Source organism: Abramis brama (genome assembly GCF_963993115.1).
Source record: "Abramis brama genome assembly, chromosome: 24".
Lineage (NCBI taxonomy): Eukaryota > Metazoa > Chordata > Actinopteri > Cypriniformes > Leuciscidae > Abramis > Abramis brama.
In genome coordinates, this window is record NC_139986.1 from 13,280,428 (window position 1) to 13,302,857 (window position 22,430).

A 22,430-nucleotide genomic window follows, 5' to 3' on the forward strand; every position below is an offset into this window, starting at 1 on the left:
GTCTCTGATGCGAAAGCCTATAATTCCGCCACTGTACCACAGGGGAGAACACAATAGCTTTCGGTTAGCGCGAGCATATAAGTGAGCGACCTCAAGTTTGTTTGCAGGCGTGCGTGTAATAAAAACAGGCTCGTTTACTGCAATAGTAATATTTCCAGCCGCCTGAACTTAAGAGCGGACTGAGAAATGTGTGAGAATTGGCGGTTTGTCCGGCCACAGCGGGACGAAAACACTCTCTCTCCTCTTTTCGCCAGTGAGTGAGGCGCGCGCGCTGAACGTTGCTCGTGACCGTCCGCTCTGTCATCCCTTGTGAACGGCGCAATCTGCGCGGCCCAACAAGGGGGAGAGCGGGTTGGCTTTCTGTAAATAAGAAAAGCTTGCCGCGAGCTTGGAGAAGCGAACAGCATACATTTTTATCTGCCGCGAGAGCCGGGATCGAACCCGGATCCCTGGCGCAAAAGCCTAAGATTCTGCCATTGAGCCACAGGGGAGAATACATTAGCTTTCGGTTAGAGCGAGCATATAAGAGCGTCATGTCTTGCGACGGCGTTTGCTTGCAGGCGTGCGTGTATTTATAACAGGCTCGTATACTGCAATATGAACAATTCCAGTCGCCTGAACTCAAGAGGGGACTGAGAAATGTGTGAGGAATGGAGGTAGGTCCGGCCAGGGCGGGACGAAAACACTCTGTTCTCCTTTCGCCGGTGAGTGACGTGCGAGGACGGAGTAGCTTTCTTGTAACGTAAAGAGAGCTCCAGGACCGTCCGCTTCTGCCATCCCTTGTGAGCGGCGCAGTAGCGCGGCTCGAACAAAGGGAAAGGAAGCTCGCTCCGAGACCGTCCACTTCTGCCATCCCTTGTGAGCGGCGCAGTAGCGCGGCTCGAACAGAGGGAGTGTATCTATCTCATTCGCCTCATCCCCTGACGCGGCGGCGGCGCGGGCGAGAGCCGGCGGTTGAACGGCCGGGAGGGGGGGCGGAGAGAGCGAGCGAGAGAGAAGCTCGAGGGAGAAGTTCCGGCGAGCTCCTCAGTCACATCAGTGTCCGGTGGTCTCTGCGAGCGGCGCTTCTTCTTGCGCGGCCCGGCAGGGACAGGCGGAACGACAGCTCGGTCGAAAACTTCAAGTCGAGCCCGCAGGGTCGACATTGAAAGTTCTTCGCACTCGGGGCAGCCGCCCGTAGAGAGTGCGGTGGCGGCGTGCTCGCGGCACAAGCCGCAGGAAAAAACGAGGCATTTTTAGAAAAACGCCTCGTGCTCTTTAGAATGAGAGAAAGTATGTAGTAGGCGAACACACACAGCAGTAAAAGGATATGTCGCCGGATAGCGTAGCAGGCACGGATGGCTGAAGGCGGCGAAGGCGGCCGGCTTCTTCAGGCGCTGTCCTAGGCTTGCTGGTCGCTGGTTTCAACGGCGGCGGCTCTCAAGATCCAGCGATGCGAAGAGCTTCGCTGAAGACAAGAAAATCAGATATTCAGCCTGTGAGCCTTGTAATATACACTCTGGCCACACCCATCTTGACGGTTAGAAGGGTGTGGAGGGCGCGAAGCGCCCTCATTGGAGGCCACGTTTCACGAGGCTCACTGATAGGCTTAAGCAGTTGCCGCCGAGCAGCCAATGAGCACGCTTATACAGCCTGCCTTGGTCTGCCGGCTGCCGCACTGCGTTGACAATGAATACAAAATTAAGGATAATTTTTGGCTTCAGATCTCGAAGAAAGAAGACTTTCCCGTATCGTAAGCAACTTACGCAATACGAGAGAACCTCTCGTAAGAGAACCTTATTTTGTTGTCATAACATAAACACAACCATCATATGGTCTAATTCTGTTTGAATCAGTTAAACACTCCTGTGCTCAACCTAAAACACTTTTAGCATTTACACAGATGAACACCACATGACACCAATTGTGCAGACTAATGAAAATATTTATTTCTTTTCATGTACTCAAGTCAGCCAATACTGAACATTTCAACAAAACATTCATAACAAAACATTTTCCAGTTTCCATACAGTATTACTGAACATACCATTGTACTGTACGCCTACAGTAATACAGTAACATAAATTACATATCCAGTTCAATACAAAATAAAATAAAATAAAAAACTAAACTAAACATCTCTCCGCCTAGCTGGATCTGGCCACAGGCCTTGTCAACATCACAGGCTATATTTTCATTTGCAAGGCAACGTGGGAAGAATCTTTTTGAGTGACGAATCCACCCTTGTATGGATGCTGGTTCAATTTGATCACATGCTTCCTCCATAGCTTGAATGAGGGGCATCTGGACATAGGGCCGGAGATCATAAACCTTTCCATCGCCATGTTGAGAAGAACTCCTCAATGGGGTTTAGGAAGGGGGAGTATGGTGGAAGGTATTGAACTGTAAATTGTGGGTGTTGATGAAACCAGTTTTGGGCCAGAGCAGAACGATGGAAAGCAACATTGTCCCAGACGACAAAGTATTGCATTTGGTCCCTTTGGTTTGCTGCTGTGATAATATTGTGCAATCTGTCTAAAAATGTAAGAATGAGGTCAGTGTTGTAAGGACCCAAGCTGGCATGGCAGTGGGGGACCCCATTCTGTGTAATGGCAGCACAAAGGGTAATGTTACCCCCACGTTGCCCTGGTACATTGACAATAGCCCTGTGGCCAATGATGTTTCTTCCCCTTCTTCGCACTGTTGTCACTGCTGTACTCTCAGTCCAGCCTCCCTCAGTGTTAGTCCGTGGTTTATTACATGGTCCACAATTCTAACGAATTTCGTTACACAGAATTGATTGTCTTCTTCTTGTGCATGTCCTACCCCTCCTCGAAGTCTTCCTCTCCCTCTCCCTCCACCCTGTTCTCTCCGGATTCCCCTTCTCATCTGCACTCTCCCTCTTCCTCTGACACTGTACATTTTTGTTGAAGACAGGTGAACTTACCTGTTGCCTTTTTATAGTGCTAAAACCTGATTGGTGTGTCTACAATTAAGCACCAGTGTGTGTGCACATCTGGTGGCTGTGTTTAACCAATTGGTTCATGGGTGTGTTCATTTGAAAGTCTTTGCTTTGAAATTGCAAGGAAATTACATCATGATAAATTTCTGTGTCAAATGCATACAAGTGTGTTTAGTGTTTTGCAAATCACTGTGTGTAATGTTTCGCAAAAAAGTGTGAAGCTGACAATGTGCTTACAGTTGTGCAAATCTAGCCTTGTGTTTTGCTCCTTGAGTGTAAGGTTTTGCTAATTGTGGGAAAGTTTTAATTTTAGTGTGTAAGCAATTGAAAAAAACTGTAAGTCCTATTGTACCGAATTTTGGTTGTAGTTCCACCAGAGTTCCACTGGGGGTGATTGCCCATGAGTGCAAAATGAATGGGAGTCTATGGGGCTAGATGGCTAAATTTGTCTCTTTCACCCGATTGCCGTTGAGAAATCTCAGATTTGATTGTAGGTTTTGCAAGTTCGACATGGGTTATAGGTCGAAAGTTGAATGAACGAGTACTTATGTCCTTTCGATTTCTTACAAGTTGAGTTGTTGTTGCCCATAACACGCTAGCATTCTGCTAATGAACGCTGATTGGTCAGTGAAGGACTGATTACGACCAGAGATACCGCTTGATGGCATCGTGGCATCCGAAGCAGGACCAGAAACAAACAAAACAAAAACTCTTCTAGCACGTGTACTTACCTGTGTCAGCTGTGTTGTCGATGCCTCGAGAGAAAAGAAAGTGCAGAGCGCGAAAGCACCAAAGTGACTGAAGGATTGCCGTAAAGCAGTATCTCTGGTCGTACGATGTGTATGATGTCCTTGACACTTTAAAAGACTTTTTAAAGCAAATAAGTGACTCTAAAAAATCTAACACCCAATACCAGAAATCTTTAACACCCAGAAATGTGTAATTTCTTTGCATCTCCTTTGGAATACAACATTCAAATTACTAGACAAAAAATTATATCCTGAGAAAAGTGGATTTTGATGGATATAGCGCCATAGACCTCCATTCATTCTGCACTCGTCCTGTGAGCGCCCTCATATGGAATCAGAGTGGAACTGAAACCAGTTCAGAAGCCGGAAGTTTACTGAGAGTGGAAGTTCTCGCCTTATTAGACATTCTCTGTTGCTACTATGGTAAGTACATGTAACAAGGACGCTGTAAAATAACGTGTTACCCAAAATTCTTATGCAAGAATAATAGGGATATCATCCTTGATCATTTAGTATATGAATCATTCGATTGCATTTATGCAGTGCATTATACCAAAAACTCAAAAACATTAATAAATTAATTAATAAATGTTTGACATGATGATGAATTTAAAATAAATACTTATAGATTTTACTCACATGTGTGTGTTCTTAAATGTGAGACAGCTAAGTATGAAACAGAAAGTATGAAGTTATAAAGGGTTCATAACAGAATTCATCTTTAGATCAATAATGAGATCAATAATTTTAATCACTGCTTGAAGAGCAACAAAATCCAAGAAGACTTTACACAGTTTATACTGTATATCCTATAATAAAATATAATGAATTGTATAGACATATATGAATGCACAGAGTATTAATTCATTGTTTTGCAAAATAATTCAAAAGTAATTAATATTTTAATAAAGGCATATAAACAAATTCACCTTTTGGGAAAATAATCTTCTGACTTTGTAATAGTTGATCACGTTCTAAAGAAAATTAAGAAATAGACGAGAAAATAACATTATAGATCTGTACAGCAGAATCAAACTTTGTTGCATTATTTTCCTGTTATCTCTGTAAAGCTGCTGTGAACCAATCTGTATTGTAAAAAGCGATATAGCCTATAAATAAAGATGATTTGACTTGACATTGAAATTACAAACAAGTTACAATCATGAGTTGTGTTTATAGGGTGTGTTAACATCACACAAGTACATCAGTGACTGAATAATTATACATATATATAATATAACCATTTATATGACCCAAGATATACACAAATGAAGACACAGTCTGTTAAGTAGATATTTTATGGCTGTAAACAGACTTTAAATGAGCAATTAATTAATAACTTAATAAAGACAGATTCACCATGTTGTATTCAGCTATTCTCATTCTGAATGCTTCGTTTCTCATCCTGTAGTTGTTTGTGTGCTGAAGAAAATTCTGGTAAAAAAAAGACAAGAGAAAGCAGAATTCAGAAAACATGAGCATTGATAACCTGAAAAATTCAGGATAAAGATATAAAGAAGAGAAAACAGCATTAAATATATAGCTTATATACATACATTTCCTTCCGTAGTGTTTGAGACAAAGACATTTTCCTCAGTTCTTCACATCATCAGTGAAGATGAAGCGTGAGCCAATATCTGTCTTACATGCACTACACTATCAACACTTTATTTAACTTTTTGAGTTATCTTTTTACATGGACTCAATTAAGTTGTATTTACTTAGTATTTTTAACTTGAACATTTCTGTTATTTGAACTTATAAATTTAGTTTAAATAACTATGAAAGTAAAGTGAACTTACTTTTTAAGTTTTCTATACCAGAGTTCATGTTCATTTCACCTTATTTGGCTTATTTTCTTAGTTCAACTGAGCTGTTTCTGAGATTTAACAGAGACTGAGCTCTATGTTGATTTTTTCTATTGAAAACTACTGTATAATTTAGAATCACACAGCTAACGAATAAACATATGAATCTCAACAATGGTGAGAATCAACAAAAAGCTTCATGCTGCAGTGCATTCTGGGTGCACCAACTCATCCATGGATCCCAGCATGCATTGTGACATGAATTTTAGCAGCTTGTTTTGTGATGTTTGGAGTTGATCTGTTCATCTGAATATCTTGTTGATTGTCATCATTGTTGAGGTTTGTACGATGAGTGTTGATGTCTAAGTGTGTGTAAATGCCCAGTTTAAATTTGTTGCACAAAAGATGTTGTTTCAGATAATCTCGGTTTTGTGTGAGTGTAAATGCATTAGTTATTGTTCTATCACAGCTGGTATCACAGCTAAAAAAAAGCATTGTTGCAGTACAGTAGTGTCTCGACCTCACTACTACTGCATTTGCTTTGAAACAGTGATTTAAACTGTAATTTAAATACTGTATAATAAGCAATTGAATGTCATTAAAGCAGACAAACTTCAGCTGATCTATTGTACTTTGTCAATGTGTTCTCAATACAACACTATTGCAATTGGTGAAAAAGAATTCATTAGGAAAAAAGTAAACAGCAAACAATAATCACCATAATCGTGACTTCCAACGAAACATTTTCAATAAAAAAAAAATCATCATTACTGTAAAAACCTTTCACTGTAAATTGGCAGCAGTAATTAACTGGCAGCAGCTTCACCTGCAAAGTAAAGCAGTTCCCTTTCGTGGTCACTCCGAGTTACGTCGGATGACGACGATTGGGGTTTCGCTTAGAAGCCTATCACCTTCGAGTATATAAAACGAGCCAATGGCAATGAAATGCCATGGGTCTGCGGAATTTGCATAGCGTATCTCCGCCCACCGCAGGGGGTATATAAGGAAGTACGCTGCAATATTGCAGATATGTTTTCGCTTCGGAGCCGAGAACTTCTCCACTCCTGCAAGCCAAAAATTCTGAGTTAGTCTTCTCATCCCTTCGAGACGAGCGAACTCTCCGGTGTTGGTGTGACGGCGATTTCTGCGAGTGCTCACTACCCTGCTGATCTGTTCAGTGATCTGACAGATAGTGTGATTTCTCCCTGTTCGCTTCAGCATCCGCAGAGTTTTTCCTCTCACAAAAAGAGCATTGCACGTGGCACGTCTTTTTAAAGATGCCTCGCCCGTGCACTTCTGGTTGCGGTCGCGACATATTTTTCTCTGATGGGCACAATCTCTGCTTAGCGTGTTTGGGTGTTGATCACGCTAAAGCAGCGTTTGTGGATGACTCATGTTCTCACTGCGGGAACATGACCATCTCCATGCTGCGGTCGAGACTCAATGAGCTCGTTAGAGTGGGAGTCCCCTCATCCACATCCCGATCTACGGTCTCCCCGGGAGGCTGTACTTCGGCTGGTGGCCAGGGTGACCTGAGGGTAACTGTGTGGGACATACCGCCGACACGTCCACGGTCCACACACCCCTCTTCAGCAGCGGGACCCGCGAGTGTCCAAACTGAAGCCGCTGGTCCCTCTACGGAGGCCCCGCGTGTTTCGTTTGGCGCTCCAGAGGAAGATACGATGTCGATCGCTGCATCACAAGGTGGGCGTGAGTCCTCGGGAAGTGAGGATTCGGCTGTGTTGCCGCCCTCGGGCGCGCCAGCATTGCCCGAGTCTGATCCCGAGCTGACTGCCATGCTTTCCCGGGCAGCCGCGGCCATTGGGCTCGAGTGGTCCCCGCCACCCGATCCAGTGCGCTCGCGGCTGGATGATTGGTTTTTGGGAGCGGCCGCTGACACTCGTCGCCGCCCAACCCCAATACCATTCTTCCCGGAAGTGCATGAGGAAGTCACGCGGTCCTGGAAGGCTCCCATGTCTTCCCGTGATCGTTCGTCGGCTTTCTCCGCCTTTCCTCCCCTCGATAAGGCTGATGCTTGTGGGTACACTGGGATTCCCACGGTTGAACGTTCTGTCGCGATGCAGCTGTGTCCGGCAAGCGCTTCATCACGCGGTGATCCTAAGCACCCGTCCAAAGCCTGTAGATTCTCGTCCACCATGGTGGCGAAGTCTTACAGAGCGGCGGGACAGGCAGCTGCCTCTTTGCATGCCATGGCCATCTTACAGGTCTACCAGGCCAAGGTGCTCCGTGACATGCACGAGGGTAGGACAGACCCAGGGCTCTTCGATGAGCTGCGCGCCGCCACCGACCTCGCTCTCCGGGCGACGAAGGTGACCGCGCGCTCCCTGGGTCTGGTGATGTCCACAGCTGTGGTCCAGGAGCGACATCTCTGGCTGAACCTGGCTGATATGTGTGAGCCCGAGCGGACTCGTCTGCTCGACGCTCCCATATCCCAGGCCGGCCTTTTCGGCGGTGCGGTCGAGGACTTTGCCCAACAGTTCTCGACCGCCCAGAAGCAGACTGAGGCGATTAAGCACATTCTGCCCCGATGCTCTGCTGCTCAGCCGTCGGCACAGAATCCTCAGCCTGCTCGCCGCCGAGGGCGCCCTCCCGCGGCTCCCACCCCTCCCGCACGGCCCCAGCAGCAGCCTTCATCTGGGCCGTGTCGTGGAGGAAGCCGCAGGAAGGCGCCACAGCCCTCTCCAGCCCCGCAGCCCGCTAAACGCCAGGCTAAGCGGCGCTCCTGAGACGGGCCACTCAGGATTGGCATTCCCTTCTGTTCAGGAGCTGGTAGCAGGGCCACTGCTTCCCCCGGTGGAGGGCCGGGGGAGAATCTTTTGTTCTCCACTCCCCGCTGCTCGTCCAACGACGAGCAGTACCCTAATGTGGTTAAAGACAGAATCGAATTCCCCAATCCTGAGCCCACAGAGCCCGAGGGCCGCAGTGCGCGCCACCCTCGGGTCCCACCACTGCCGCCCTCCTCTGTTCCAGAGGTGCGGGATGACAGCACGCGCCGCCCACGGGCCACGCTCCTCTCATCCCCCTCTGTCGCCAGACCCCTGCCAGAGCACGCCCCCGTGGGACGCGCGCCCTCCCCTGGCCTCCTCTGGCAGGACGCGGTTAATGACCGTGCCCCCGCACAGGGCCACTATGCCACCCTCGCCGGTGCCGGTCATTCCGCCTCGCTGCCCCACCGACGGTACGTCTGTGGTTCGTATGAACCCGCTGGTGCACTTTCTGGAAGCCTGGCTAGAGCTTCCCAGACTGTCCCGCAGGGTCGCGAGAACCATCAGGCTTGGCTACGCGATTCAGTTCGCGCGATCTCCTCCCCGCTTCAGGGGAGTCCGCTTCACTATGGTCGGCGGCAATGCCCCTGTCATGAGAGCGGAGGTCGACACCCTACTGGCGAAGGGTGCGATCGAGATTGTCCCTCCAGCCGAGATGAAGTCCGGCTTCTACAGCCCTTACTTCATTGTACCCAAGAAGTCCGGTGGGTTACGGCCAATCCTCGACCTGCGCGTCTTGAACCGCTCCCTTCACAGGCTGTCGTTCAAGATGCTAACGGCCAAACACATCCTCCAGTGTGTGCGGCCGCAGGATTGGTTTGCAGCGATCGACCTGAAGGACGCCTACTTCCATGTCTCCATTTTACCTTGACACAGACCGTTTCTACGGTTTGCTTTCGAGGGGCAGGCATACCAGTACGCGGTTCTCCCTTTCGGGCTAGCCCTGTCTCCTCGCGTCTTTACGAAGGTCGTCGAGGCAGCCCTTGTTCCCCTCCGGGAACACGGGGTTCGCATCCTGAACTATCTCGACGACTGGCTGATCCTAGCTCACTCTCGAGATCAGGTTTGCGAACACAGGGACCTAGTGCTCCGGCACCTAGCTCGTCTGGGCCTTCGGGTCAACTGGGAGAAGAGCAAACTCTGTCCCGTGCAGAGGATCTCTATTCTCGGTATGGAGATCGACTCGGTCGCCATGTGCGCGCAGCTTACGAGCGAGCGCGCGCAGTCACTGCTGACTTGTCTTCGCCAATTCGAGGGCAAGAGTGCGGTTCCACTGAAATTATTTCAGAGGCTCCTGGGGCATATGGCATCCGCAGCCGCAGTAACGCCGATGGGATTGCTTCATATGAGAGCGCTTCAGCTTTGGCTTCGCGATCGAGTCCCGAGGTGGGCATGGCAACACGGCACGCTCCGAGTCCCAGTGACTCCAGCCTGCCGTCAGACCTTCACCCCGTGGACGAACCTCAATTTTCTACGGGCCGGAGTGCCCTTAGAACGAGTTTCCCGGCACGTTGTTGTATCAACAGATGCCTCCACCACGGGCTGGGGCGCCATGTGCAATGGTCATGCTGCCGCGGGCTCCTGGACAGGACCCCAGCGCCTTTGGCATGTCAATTGCCTTGAGTTGCTGGCTGTACGTCTCGCCCTGCACCGCTTCCATGCGCTGCTCAGGGGTCAGCACGTACTAGTCCGATCAGACAATACCGCGACAGTAGCGTACATCAACCATCAGGGTGGTCTACGCTCCCGCCGTATGTCGCAACTCGCTCGCCACCTCCTCATATGGAGTCAGAAGCATCTGAGGTCGCTTCGAGCCATTTATATCCCGGGACACCTGAACCAGGCGGCCGACGAGCTGTCTCGGCTTCGGCCTCTCGCTGGAGAGTGGCGACTCCATCCCCAGACGGTCCAGCTGATTTGGGATCAGTTCGGCGACGCACAGGTAGATCTGTTTGCCTCCCACGACTCGTCCCACTGCGACCTGTATTATTCCCTGACCGAGGGCACGCTCGGCACGGATGCACTGGCGCACAGCTGGCCGCGGGGCCTACGCAAGTACGCGTTTCCCCCAGTGAGCCTTCTTGCGCAAACCTTGCGCAAGATCAGGGAGGACGAGGAGCAGGTCATTTTGGTTGCCCCGTATTGGCACAACCGGACCTGGTTCTCCGAACTAGTACTCCTCCCTATGCGTTGAAGTGGAACCTCTTCGTCAACTGGTGTTCTTCTAAACATCAAGAACCCACGAAATGCCCCATCAGTGTCGTGCTTTCCTTCCTGCAAGAAGGGTTGGAGCGAAGGCTGTCTCCCTCCACCCTGAAAGTGTATGTTGCCGCCATTGCCGCACATCACGACGCAGTTGATGGTAAGTCTCTGGGAAAGCACGACCTGATCGTCAGGTTCCTGAGGGGAGCGAGAAGACTGAATCCTCCTCGTCCTCCCCTCGTACCCTCTTGGGACCTCTCAGTGGTTCTAACTGCCCTGCAGAGTGCTCCATTTGAGCCTTTGCAATCAGTAGAGCTTAAGTTCCTGTCTATGAAGACAGCGCTCCTGGTTGCATTGGCCTCCATCAAGAGGGTAGGGGACCTGCAGGCATTTTCGGTTGACGAAGCGTGCCTGGAATTCGGGCCGGCTAACTCTCACGTGATCCTGAGACCCCGGCTTGGATACGTGCCCAAGGTTCCTACCACACCCTTTCGAGACCAGGTAGTGAACCTGCAAGCGCTGCCCTTGGAGGAGGCAGACCCAGCCTTGGCACTGCTCCAGTACGCGCCCTTCGTGCTTACGTAGACAGGACGCAGTGTTTCAGGACCTCAGACCAGCTCTTTGTCTGTTATGGTGGGAAGCTGAAGGGAAAGGCTCTCTCAAAGCAAAGGTTATCTCACTGGATAGTGGATACCATTGCTTTGGCATACCAGCAGCAAGGTCGTCAATGCCCCCTTGGTGTGAAAGCCCACTCCACTCGTAGTGTGGCTTCCTCTTGGGCTCTAGCGCATGGCGCCTCGCTAACAGACATTTGTAGAGCTGCAGGCTGGGCGACACCAAACACATTTGCGAGATTCTATAATCTCCGAGTAGAGCCAGTTTCTTCTCATGTACTCGCTTCAACCAGCCGGTACTAGATTCTGCTCAGGTGTCTTCGCTTGCTCGCCATTCCTCTCCACGGACGGGATACGTGCGATTATCTTCTCAGGTGAATCTGATAAGCTCTGAGTTTCCTCCAGCACTGGTTACGTCAACGCCTGAGTTATGCCTATCTGCCATAACGCAGCTTTTGCGCTTGACTAGGTGCCTCCATGTGCATGGTCCCTCCTCTAGCGACCCCCACATGTGTATTCCACTGTAAGTCTCTTTTGAGCGTGTGTCTTTCCCTTGGCAAGCCACCTTGCCACCCCTGGGGTTTAAATATTCCACCTGCGGCTGGACACCTCAGTGTTACTCCATATGCATCCCTCCGGGTCATATGTGTCTCCCAAGTCCCCCCCTTACGGTTGGGCATAATTGCATATTTCCTCTGCGATATGCTTCCCAGTGTACCTTGGTATTCCTGTGGTAAGTAGGACTCCTTCGTTCGTGCTAGTCTCACAACAGGGAGCTCAGACTTACGCAGGGCACTGGATGACAGCCGAGGTGGCGTGATTAGACTGGAACCCCAATCGTCGTCATCCGACGTAACTCGGAGTGACCACGAAAGGTTACGTCTTCCTGCCACTTCCGCTGTATCGCTGAAAAACGCCTGGGTCCAGTCTCGACTCCTCAGCGAAGACATATCTGCAATATTGCAGCGTACTTCCTTATATACCCCCTGCGGTGGGCGGAGATACGCTATGCAAATTCCGCAGACCCATGGCATTTCATTGCCATTGGCTCGTTTTATATACTCGAAGGTCATCCGACGTAACGTCTCCGTTCCCTACTCAGGGAACGAGGGTTACATCCGTAACCGAGACGTTTTTTACTGTTAAGAAATTGTCACGTAAAATATTGCCAGCACAATTGCACTAAATTAAAACACAATTTAACTCATTTTATTTGCAGAAACTGACTGTCTTAAATTAGCCAATTGCCATTTAAGTAATTTGTAGTGTGCTAGTTATGTGAGCATATAATGCCGTGAATTTTTTTTATCCACAAAAAAATTATTATAGTAAAGTTAACCAAATTAAACAAAAACATTAAAACAAGAAACATCAATTTAACTCTAATCTCTTTCAGATAACTGCTAGCTAACAACAGCACATATGCATGAACTAATATAATTAGCAAACAGCTTATCACTGCGTCAGCAACTACACAGTTACTGTTTTTAAATAAAGCAACAGGCAGAATAACATCAGTGTTTCATGATCTTCTCCTGGACTGAAGCACAGACTCTACTCTTAAACACAATGACCCACAAAACTCAGACAACAGAAACCTGAAAGAAACAGAAATAAATAATTTAGTCATGCTGTAGTGCATGCTGGGAGTTTTGTACTTTGCTGGCACCCAGCATGCACTGCAACATGAAACTATTGATTGTCACCATTGTTGAGATTCATGTGCTGATTGTTGATATCTATGTGTTTAAAGGAATACTCCACCGTTTTTTCATATTAAACTATGTCCCTTAACTAAGACGAGTTGATACATACCTCTCTCGTCTCAGTGCGTGCACTCAATCGCTCTGGCGCGCGGCGACACTTTGATAGCACTTAGCTTAGCCCAGTTCATTCATTTAGGGTCAAAAGGATAACTATAATGTTTGGCGGAATAGTCCTTGGGAGCACTTCTACTCAGTAAAAAGTCACATTGGTTCTAATGACAGAAGTGAGAGGGAGAGGATTTTTCAGGAGTGATGATATTACTGCGCCGAGTCGAAGTGCTCCCAAGTGCTATTCCGCCATACATTATAGTTATCCTTTTTACCCGCTTAGAAAAGCGCCACGGTTTATTTTGTGTCACTATACTTGGTCGTGTAACTACTCGTGTAACTGTATTTAAATAGGAAAAATGTGGAGGTGTTTGGTCGCTTCTAACTTCATCTCTGTTTGGATCCTAATGAATGAACTGGGCTAAGCTAAGTGCTATCAAAGTGTCGCCGCGCGCCAGAGCGACTGATTGCACGCACTGAGACGAGAGAGGTATCAACTCGTCTTAGTTAAGGGAATAACATAGTTTAATATGAAAAAACGGTGGAGTGTTCCTTTAAGTGATACAGATGTTCATAATAGAGTGCCGAAGTTATGACGTCACTTTGTAGGCCAAAACGCAGAAGTGAGTTAGCATTTTAGCACTAACGGTTCCCTCGCCCTAAAGTCTATGGGTTTTTTGAATGGGTTTTTGCTAAATCGCCTGAAATAAGCTCTGTGGTTAACAAAGCCTCTAAATATTTTCATGTTTTGATCTATGACATAAAACACACCAGTTATAACCTGCTTGTGATTTTTTAAAACTTTATTGTGTCTTAAAAACGGTGGTTGCTAACAAGTTTCTAAAAGGGACTACATCCTTTGGCGGGGACTTTAGACGTCATCATGACAAACAGGAAATCTCTCACTAGCCCGTGTTTCCAAATATTGTTGTACACAGAATTCTGTGATATTAAGGTAACCGATTACCAGTTCTTTATTTCTGTTGAGAGACTGTAGTTCGACAATGGTGTTTTGTTTTGTCCCGAGATGGAACCACAAGTCGTCGAATGAAAGATGCTCGTTTTACCGTTTTCCGTCCGATGTTACCCAGCGGAGACTCTGGGTTCGTGCCGTAAGGTAAGCTCACACAACGATGATTTCCATGTGAACACCGTATTTACTGCCTTAATGTGGCCACGACGAAACTTTAATGGTGCATATGCTTAACACGCTAATGTTACTTTGACGCTCAGATGGAGTTAAATAAGCAAGAATAAACGTTTTTCATAACCAAATCAACAGCTTAAATACCTTTTGTCTTTCTCTTAAAATATCTAAAAGCTTGTTTACTTTGCCACTGTTTAATAGATTAGATCCGTTGCAGTTTTATTAAAGGCTAACTTTACGTCGAGAAATGTGTTTAATTAAAATATTCTAAATAATACCTGGTTTATTGACTTTTATTGTAACTTGTTTGGATATAATTATAGAAAGGGTAGACTCTGCACCCTGATATTTGTGAACTTGGCTTTTACCCACTTATAATAATATGCAAACATACAATCAAACATAATACAGTGAAAGATAATCTTTAAAGTTTATTTGGGGCACAATGATCAGGCATAATAATCTTAATCACGAAGAAAATAATATTAAGGTTTATATAAACTAACAAAATAAACGAATAAATAAAACATAAACAAAAGATTAAAAAAAAATCTCAGAGAGGCACGCATAAACAAAATTAGTTTCTAACATTTTTGGAAAAAACGAATGGGCAATATTTCTCATGAAAAAGTGGATAAGTGTTCATACACAGCGCAGATCATAATGAGCGAGCGTGTTTTTTAAATAAAGTTTGAGGAAGCTTGATGATGACGCTGATCCGCAGTGGCGGAGACAGAGGGGGGTCCGGGGTGGCACTGGACACCCCTGACATGCGATTGGCCACCCCGAGTGCCACCCCAAAATTGTATTTGCTACTGGCAGTTGCTGATGCTGATTTAAAAAAAAAAAAAAATTACGTTCGCCGGCAGCGCGGCGCGCGCGCAGTTTTCAAACGAACGAGCAGAGGACGAGAGATAGTTGCAAGATACCGAACTTCACCGAATAAGAAAACATCATATTTGAAGTAAGTTTTTAAGGTTTAGCATCAGGGGGGTGTGCTCCGAACACATTCGGCCTAATACACGCATACAGTAGGCTACCTTGCCGTGTGTACGTTGTATACAAATGTTCTAGCTAATGTGAGGATCATAGGAGATCAAAACGCAGGCAAAGAAGAGCAGAAACAAGCGAAATCATAATGCGATCACTAGGACTGTGAAGCTTTATGGGTGTAGGGTGTTGATGGACTCGTTCTACTGTGTTTTGGTCATCATTAAATCTGATCTAGATGTAGTCTTTGATAAAATACGATTTTCTCAGCTTTTTGCTCATGTTGCTTTTTATGAAACTTGCCAACATTCAAGTGGTGATAAAAGAGACGCACAAAGCTAGAATAAAACAGATTTTTTTATTTTTTTAAAGCACAGGGTCTTCTTTCTGTTCTTTCTTTTGGTATGTTCAGATATTCATACAATACATTTTTTTACTGGAAAGAGTTAAGATAAAAATGTTGGTAATTGGATGATGATTAGAATATGATTGGAATCATATTTTAAATTTGGCATATTTTTGAACAGGGTCAATTAAAAAGAAAGGGAGAGATAGGCTTTAAGAGTTCTTTTTAATAAGCACAAACATAGTCCAGTCATTTTATGAAAAAAGGTTTAACAAATTGCAACAGAAGCAAACTCAAATAATTTTGTATCCTCATATGTCCTGAGTAAGGAAAAAAAGTCCAGAAGAATCCCATTAGGGGAAAGTTTTGAAAACTGTTTCTGGGGATTCACTTTTTATTTTACCTTTAGTCTTCTGCATTCTCCTTACCATTGTCTCCTGTTCTTCCTTCAGACTCGTCCCCCAGAAACAGTCCCACGGACCCAGCCCCAAACCCAATCTCTTAAAAATGAATAAAGGCTGGTTTCTAAAGTACTTCTTCCTGCCTCTATGTATTAATGCTCATGGGTAGCCTAAATGAGTTACATTCAGACCTTATAACATTAAGTATTTTACTGTTATGTGTCAACAAGATTCAACAAGACATGTTCACCTGGCTAGACCCAATGTTTAGATCTGTTGTGCAAATTAGCACATAGCCTACATAATTAGATTATGCACCATTTGTCCATGTTAACAAACAATAAAAAAAAAAAAAACTTGTAATACATTTTTTGTTTGTCTTGATGTAAGTAATCAACTCAGTAATTTTCATGGTGATATCTAAAGGTTAAAAATTTTACCCTATTCACGTAAGAAAAAGAATGAATAGGTGTATGAATAGGATATATTTGGGTCTTTTTTGAAACTTTCCCCTAATGGGATTCTTTGGGACTTGTTTTTCCTTACTTAGGACATATTGAGGATACAAAATCAGTTGAGTTTGCTTCTGTTGCAATTTGTTCAAGGTTGACCCCCATTTTGTCTTAAAATGACTGGACTAACAGGCGGATCAGACCCCAGCCCTTGCATCACCACTGGCTAGTCAGAGTCAGTGTGGTCAGACTTCAGGACCAGCAACAGCTCAGAGCATCTACCAGACACAGGCAGTCAATCACATACCAAATTCAGGAATTTAAGTTGAGAAGATTTTGCCAGATTAAAAGGATAGTTCACCAAAAAATGAACACAAAAAAAAATATATAAATTAAATAATTATAATTAGAAAGAATAATTATAAATTATTATAATGAAAGAATTATGTTGTATTAAATCTTCCTAGGATAAGATTTTATATTGATGGGCAATAAAATTGTTTCAATTTTTCAATGTCTACTTGATGCCTGCTATATCTAATTAAAAAAAATTTTTTTTTGTAAATGTTAGTTTCTTTTGTAAATAAATGCAGCAGTTCATAACAGACACATTCTACGGTATCTTATCTTCTTGGTGCTTCAGCTTTGTTTTCTGCAAATATTTTCGATGTTCAACACTTATAGACACAAACAGAGTGACCCAATTCCTTCCATAAGCTTTTCCATTTTGTGTGTGTGTGTGTGTGTGTGTGTGTGTGTGTGTGTGTGTGTGTGTGTGTACCCCCGCAAGTAGCAGTGGCCACCCCCTGGCCACCCCATATATAAAACTCTAGTTCCGCCACTGCTGATCCGTGACCATGGTGTGCTGTAGTCCGTTTATAGCCTACCGCATTTTATATCTGACGGCTTTATTTAGGCTTCAGAATGTATAAATTTTGGATTAACTTGTAAAGATTATCTTGATAGACAAAACGTGTAAGGGTCACAACTCTTTGTTGAACACAGATCTTATTTTTTGCGATTTTCCAAAAGTCTATGGGGAAAATGCATAGCTTTTCAATCGAGGGAACCCATGTGCCGCTAACTTCCGGGTTGTCCTACAAAATGACGTCATAACTTCGGCACTCTATTAGACATGAGTAAAACATGTAAAAAAAACTATCCCCAGGATGCTGTCACATCCACCGTCTGTCTTCCTCATCTGTCTCTGCACTACACTCCCCAGAATCCTCCTTGGCGCACACCTGCACTCACTCTCCTCTAGTAGTAATCACCGTCACCTGGATCCCATCACCAGCTCACCTTTATATTCAGCACTCAGTCACTCACTCTTTGTCTGGTCTCGTCTATACATGTCTATTCATGACACACAGACTCTCTACTTCACCTACCTGCATACTTACCGTTGATCCCGATCTTCTTCAGTCTGTCTTCAGTCCATCTTCAGAGAATCTTCATCATCTGCATCTGCAAGAGAAAGAGAGACTTGTTATTATTCAGTTAAGCTTCATCCAATTATCTGCTTCCTGTTTACTCACCTTTCACGCTGTGTCCGATCCATTCTGCTATTAAAATATCAAACTTACCATCTTGCCTGCTTCGTTTGTACGAAACCTGACAGATGCTTTATTTGCATAAACATATAAAATAGAAAACAAGAACTTTACCTCTGTTTTTATGAGCAAACACAGTTATGAGTATTCCAGCAATCACAACGAGCACAACTATAACTGAAATCAGGATGACTGATGTCCTCCAAGAATTAAACATATTATCTGCAAAACAAAACCGTAAATAAGCACATTGTGTAAATCAAATTTACAGGTGTTTACAAGATGTTCAGTTCTGAATGGCACATACACAGTAAAATGTTATACTCGTAAAAACTCGTAAAATGTAAAACTCTATTATAAACGTAATGCTGCTATTGCTTTTAGCTTTACATAATAAGCTGATAATCATTCATTATTTTTACTAGTAACAGATGTGTCAGTACCCACTTGTGGTGTTAATCAGTGTCTCCAGCATGTGATGTCTCAGTCTGACTCTGCAGTGAATCTTGCCACTGTGATAAACAATGACGGTGTGTTTCAGACTGAATCTGTCTGTGTTTCTGTGTGTCTCTGAGGTTTCTGAACTCAAACTGACTCCTTCACTGTCTAGCCACTCAAGATCAGGTTCAGGATACCAATCTTCAGATTCACACTGTAGATGAAGCCCTCCTGAACGATCAAACCCATCTACAGTGATCACTGGAGGACGTCCTGCAGCTACAGATCAACAGGAAGAACATTCTGTTGTTATTCTGAAAAGTTAGTTTGTTCCATGAAAAGAGCATGCTAGTTTTTACTGGTTTCCTCACCTTCAACTCTGACATCAACAGCGTCATCAGACCAGGATTTAGACTGAATAAAACACTTTTAACGTCCTTCATCAGAGACTCGGACTGTTGAGAGTTTGAGTGATGCGTTTCCTCTCTGTAGTTTTTGATGGATCAGTTTAGTTCTTCCTCTGTAAGACTGAATCAGATCTGTGTTTCTGTCTTCATGATCATCATAGAGATGCACTGAGTCTTTCAGATCAAGTCCACAACACTGATGCTGGGTTTGACTGAACAGGGCAGAATCACATCTTCACCAGATAGAGCAAATACAGGATCTGCAGGTCCCACTACTTCATACTGCTCTGTTACAAGAGAAAGAGCAGATCTGAACTACGCATCCTAAAGGTTTTTACTCTAATATTGTTCCAGACAAACAGTACTGTGCAATAAATATAAAGTATTATTCACAATGATGAATAAATTACCTGATCTTGAATCTGTAATTCCACTAACAAGCAGGAGAGTCAAACAAATGGACTTCATCTCTGAGACACAGATGCTAAAAAGAAAATATGAAAAAAATATGAAAAAAGAGAAAACATTACAGAAAGTATCAGCAGCATACATGCCTTTTTCCCTATAATAATACTTACACTTAACCTTCTGTCCAAAAGCAAGACACATTTACAATCACTTTTAGGATTTTAGGATCACTTGTATTTACAATACACAATGTGTGTCTACATGTAGCACTTATAAAAACATATAAACACATGTTGAAGGTTGTTGAATCAGGATTTCATTTTCAAAAATCCAAAAATATCTATAATTTTGATGCAAAAACCTTTCATTTATTTACAAGATATTTATTTATTATATGCATTAAACCTGTTGAACTCAAACATGGTCCTCAAGTCACACTCATGCCAGACTTCAGGTAAATGTGTTTCCGATTCGTCCATGACTTACCTTCAACTCAACATTGATTGTGTTCTCAAGAGTGTCCCAGCAGGCACAGGATATATACTACAACGTCGGTCAGACGTTGGATTTTGGTTGAAAATGAAAGTCGGGTTGATGTCTAAATCCAATGTTTGTTTGACGTAAAGCTCCAACGTTGGGCAGTCGTTGATTTTTGGTTGGAATAAACCAAACAAAAAGGTGAAATGCATGGCCGTACACTTATTACCAGCTTCACTTAAAACTAACCAGATTTACTTTATTTAATGTCCATTTTAATGAAATCATATTTTGTATTTTAAAGTCACCATGATGGTGGTTAGCGTTTTCTTTGGTTGTGCTCTTGACCCTTGACCCGACGATATCATCATGTAATTGCCTGAATCCCTGATCTTATTCAGTGTCTAATGCTTTGATTATATAGGACTTGTGGTTTTAATATTGTTTTATTCATAATAGAAGTCATTTGATTCTACAGCATATCTAGCAGTGTTGATTATCAAATATTATACTTGGTATTTAAAAACTACTTAGTGCACAAAAACCTTTCATCTATGGCATTACTTAGATGCACACAGACATCAAGAAACAGCATATGAATCTCAACAATGGTGACAATCAAACAAAATATCCAGATAATCAGATCAACTCTGAGCATAAAACAAGCTACAAAAAATCCACCTGCATAATTTATTAATGCTGCAATGCATGCTGGGAGATATGGGTGAGTTTTGGATGGTGGTACCCAGCATGCACTGCAGCATGAAGCATTTCATTGATTGTCACCATTGTATAGAACAGTGGTTCCCAATTCCAGTCCTCGTGACCCACTGCTCTGCACATTTTGTATGTCTCTCTTATCTGACACACTCAGTTCAGTTCATGGAGTCTCTCCTAATGAGCTGATGATCTGGTTCAGGTGTGTTAAATAAGGGAGACATACAAAATGTGCAGAGCAGTGGGTCACGAGGACTGGAATTGGGAACCACTGGTATAGAATCATACACTGATTCTTGATGGCTAAGTAATAGTGTAGAGGAAAAAGTTTAGTGCACTAAATGTTTTTAAAATCCTTTATATAATTTGACAAACAACATTGCTCTCATGCTGTAAAATTAAATGGCTTCTATTATAAAACAATATTAAAAACACAAGTCCTATACAATCAAAACATTAGACACTGAATAAGATCAGGGATTCAAGCAATTACATGGTGATGATTTCGTCATCAATAAACAGCCAACATCACCTGATCTAGTTTTCTCTAGGCTCTTTTGCCACAACAAATGCACTTTATTCACACAATTATAGTAGCCAGAATATATGTTATACTAAAAAGTCAAGGGTCAAGAGTCCAACTAAAGCAAACGCTAACCACCATCATGGTGACTTTAAAATACAACTATTGATTTCATTAAAACGGAAATTAAATAAAGTAAATCTGGTTAGTAATAAGTGAAGCTGGTAATGCTGTTTGTGGAGTTGTTTAATCCTCCTCTGCTGAGATCTTCACAGATTTAATGTGCTGCCATGCATGTCACATTTTTTTGCTGTGCTTATTCCAACCAAAATTCAACATCTGTCTGACGTTGGAGCTTGACGCCAAACAAATGTTGGGTTTAGACGTCAACCTGACTTTCATTTTCAACCAAAATATGACGTCTGACTGACATTGGATTAGTTGGAGTCCAACGTCTTCCTGACGTCACATTGACGTACTGTGCCTTAATAAATTGTGTCCATATGAAAGTTAAGTTCGATCGTAAGGATATCCTTCCTGGGCTGGTTTAGTTCCACTTTCTCTAACCGAACACCGGAACAGACACAGTCCCTCCCATCATTCAGGCGTACTCGCGCGCCCTCCATGTCTGTAGTTTTTTTTAACACTTTCATTCGTGTTTGTAGAATCCTCGTCCAACGCGCGATGGGTTGTGGCACTTGTGGGCAATATTAGCCATTAGAGTGTGCATCGATCTGCACTTCGGACTTTTACTGTCAATGATTTTGACCAGAAATAGTAGACCACCCGGGTATCTTTGGAACACTCATTTCAACATACTACGATTTGGGATGTACTAATTCTATTTTCGAATACTAATTAGGATGAATAGTATGCGAATTGGGACGCACCATGACTCTTTCTCGCCCTGTGTTGTTGTGTGTGTGCGTATGGGCATGGTCGCTCATCACTTCTGCTGATCCATCTAAGCGGCGCCTATTTATACTCACAGTTTTCGTCTAGTGTTTGTCAGATCGTTGTGGATGTTTCCCGGTGTTGTCTTGTCTCCAGCCTGTCTCCGAGTTCCCCCCCAGATAGCACACGCACGTCGCGCAGACATCTGTGTGACGTCGTCATTATCATCTGGAAGACGTAATTCTAAGGGCTTTTGCTTATCTGGAATCTTATGTCTGTTAGACATCTGATTTATGTAGCATAGATGTCGTTTTTAATTAGACATTTTAGACGTTCCCTCACATTTATTGATAAAAACTACAGCTACACGAATTATGTATGTGTCTACACATACATCCAAGTATTTTACACTCAGAATGAAAGCACACAACTGTTATCTATGATTTGAATGTTTTTATTAGTGTATGAAAATAACCTTTAATTTCTTATATATTATTATTTAAAATTCTCGAACAAACAATCATGGATAAAAAAGAACACAATGGCTTTAAGAGGGCATTCTCCCTGGAGCCAAGCGGAGATAAACCGTAACGTGCTTTTCAGCCTCTTCTTCTGTCGGCGACGGAAGTACAGGATTCTTCATCGCTGCTCCTGTGTTAAAAAAGGTAAAACAAAATGAATTTAACAAATATTTTTTATTTTTTATTTACTAGTCTTACAAGTAGTTTACTTTTAATCTGCAAAATAGATTTTATTTAACTGG

At 43.9% G+C, this 22,430-nt stretch overlaps 1 pseudogene across 1 annotated transcript; it reads right to left on the reverse strand.

Moving 5' to 3' along the window:
• Positions 1–16,476: 16,476 nt before the first annotated feature.
• On the reverse strand, positions 16,477–19,116 carry LOC311074999 (butyrophilin subfamily 3 member A2-like; annotated as a pseudogene). The gene is made up of 4 exons: positions 19,059–19,116; positions 18,613–18,935; positions 18,247–18,520; positions 16,477–16,528 (listed from the first exon to the last, which is right to left on the reverse strand). The product of its transcript is annotated as a butyrophilin subfamily 3 member A2-like (transcript).
• Between the last annotated feature and the right edge of the window lie 3,314 nt (positions 19,117–22,430).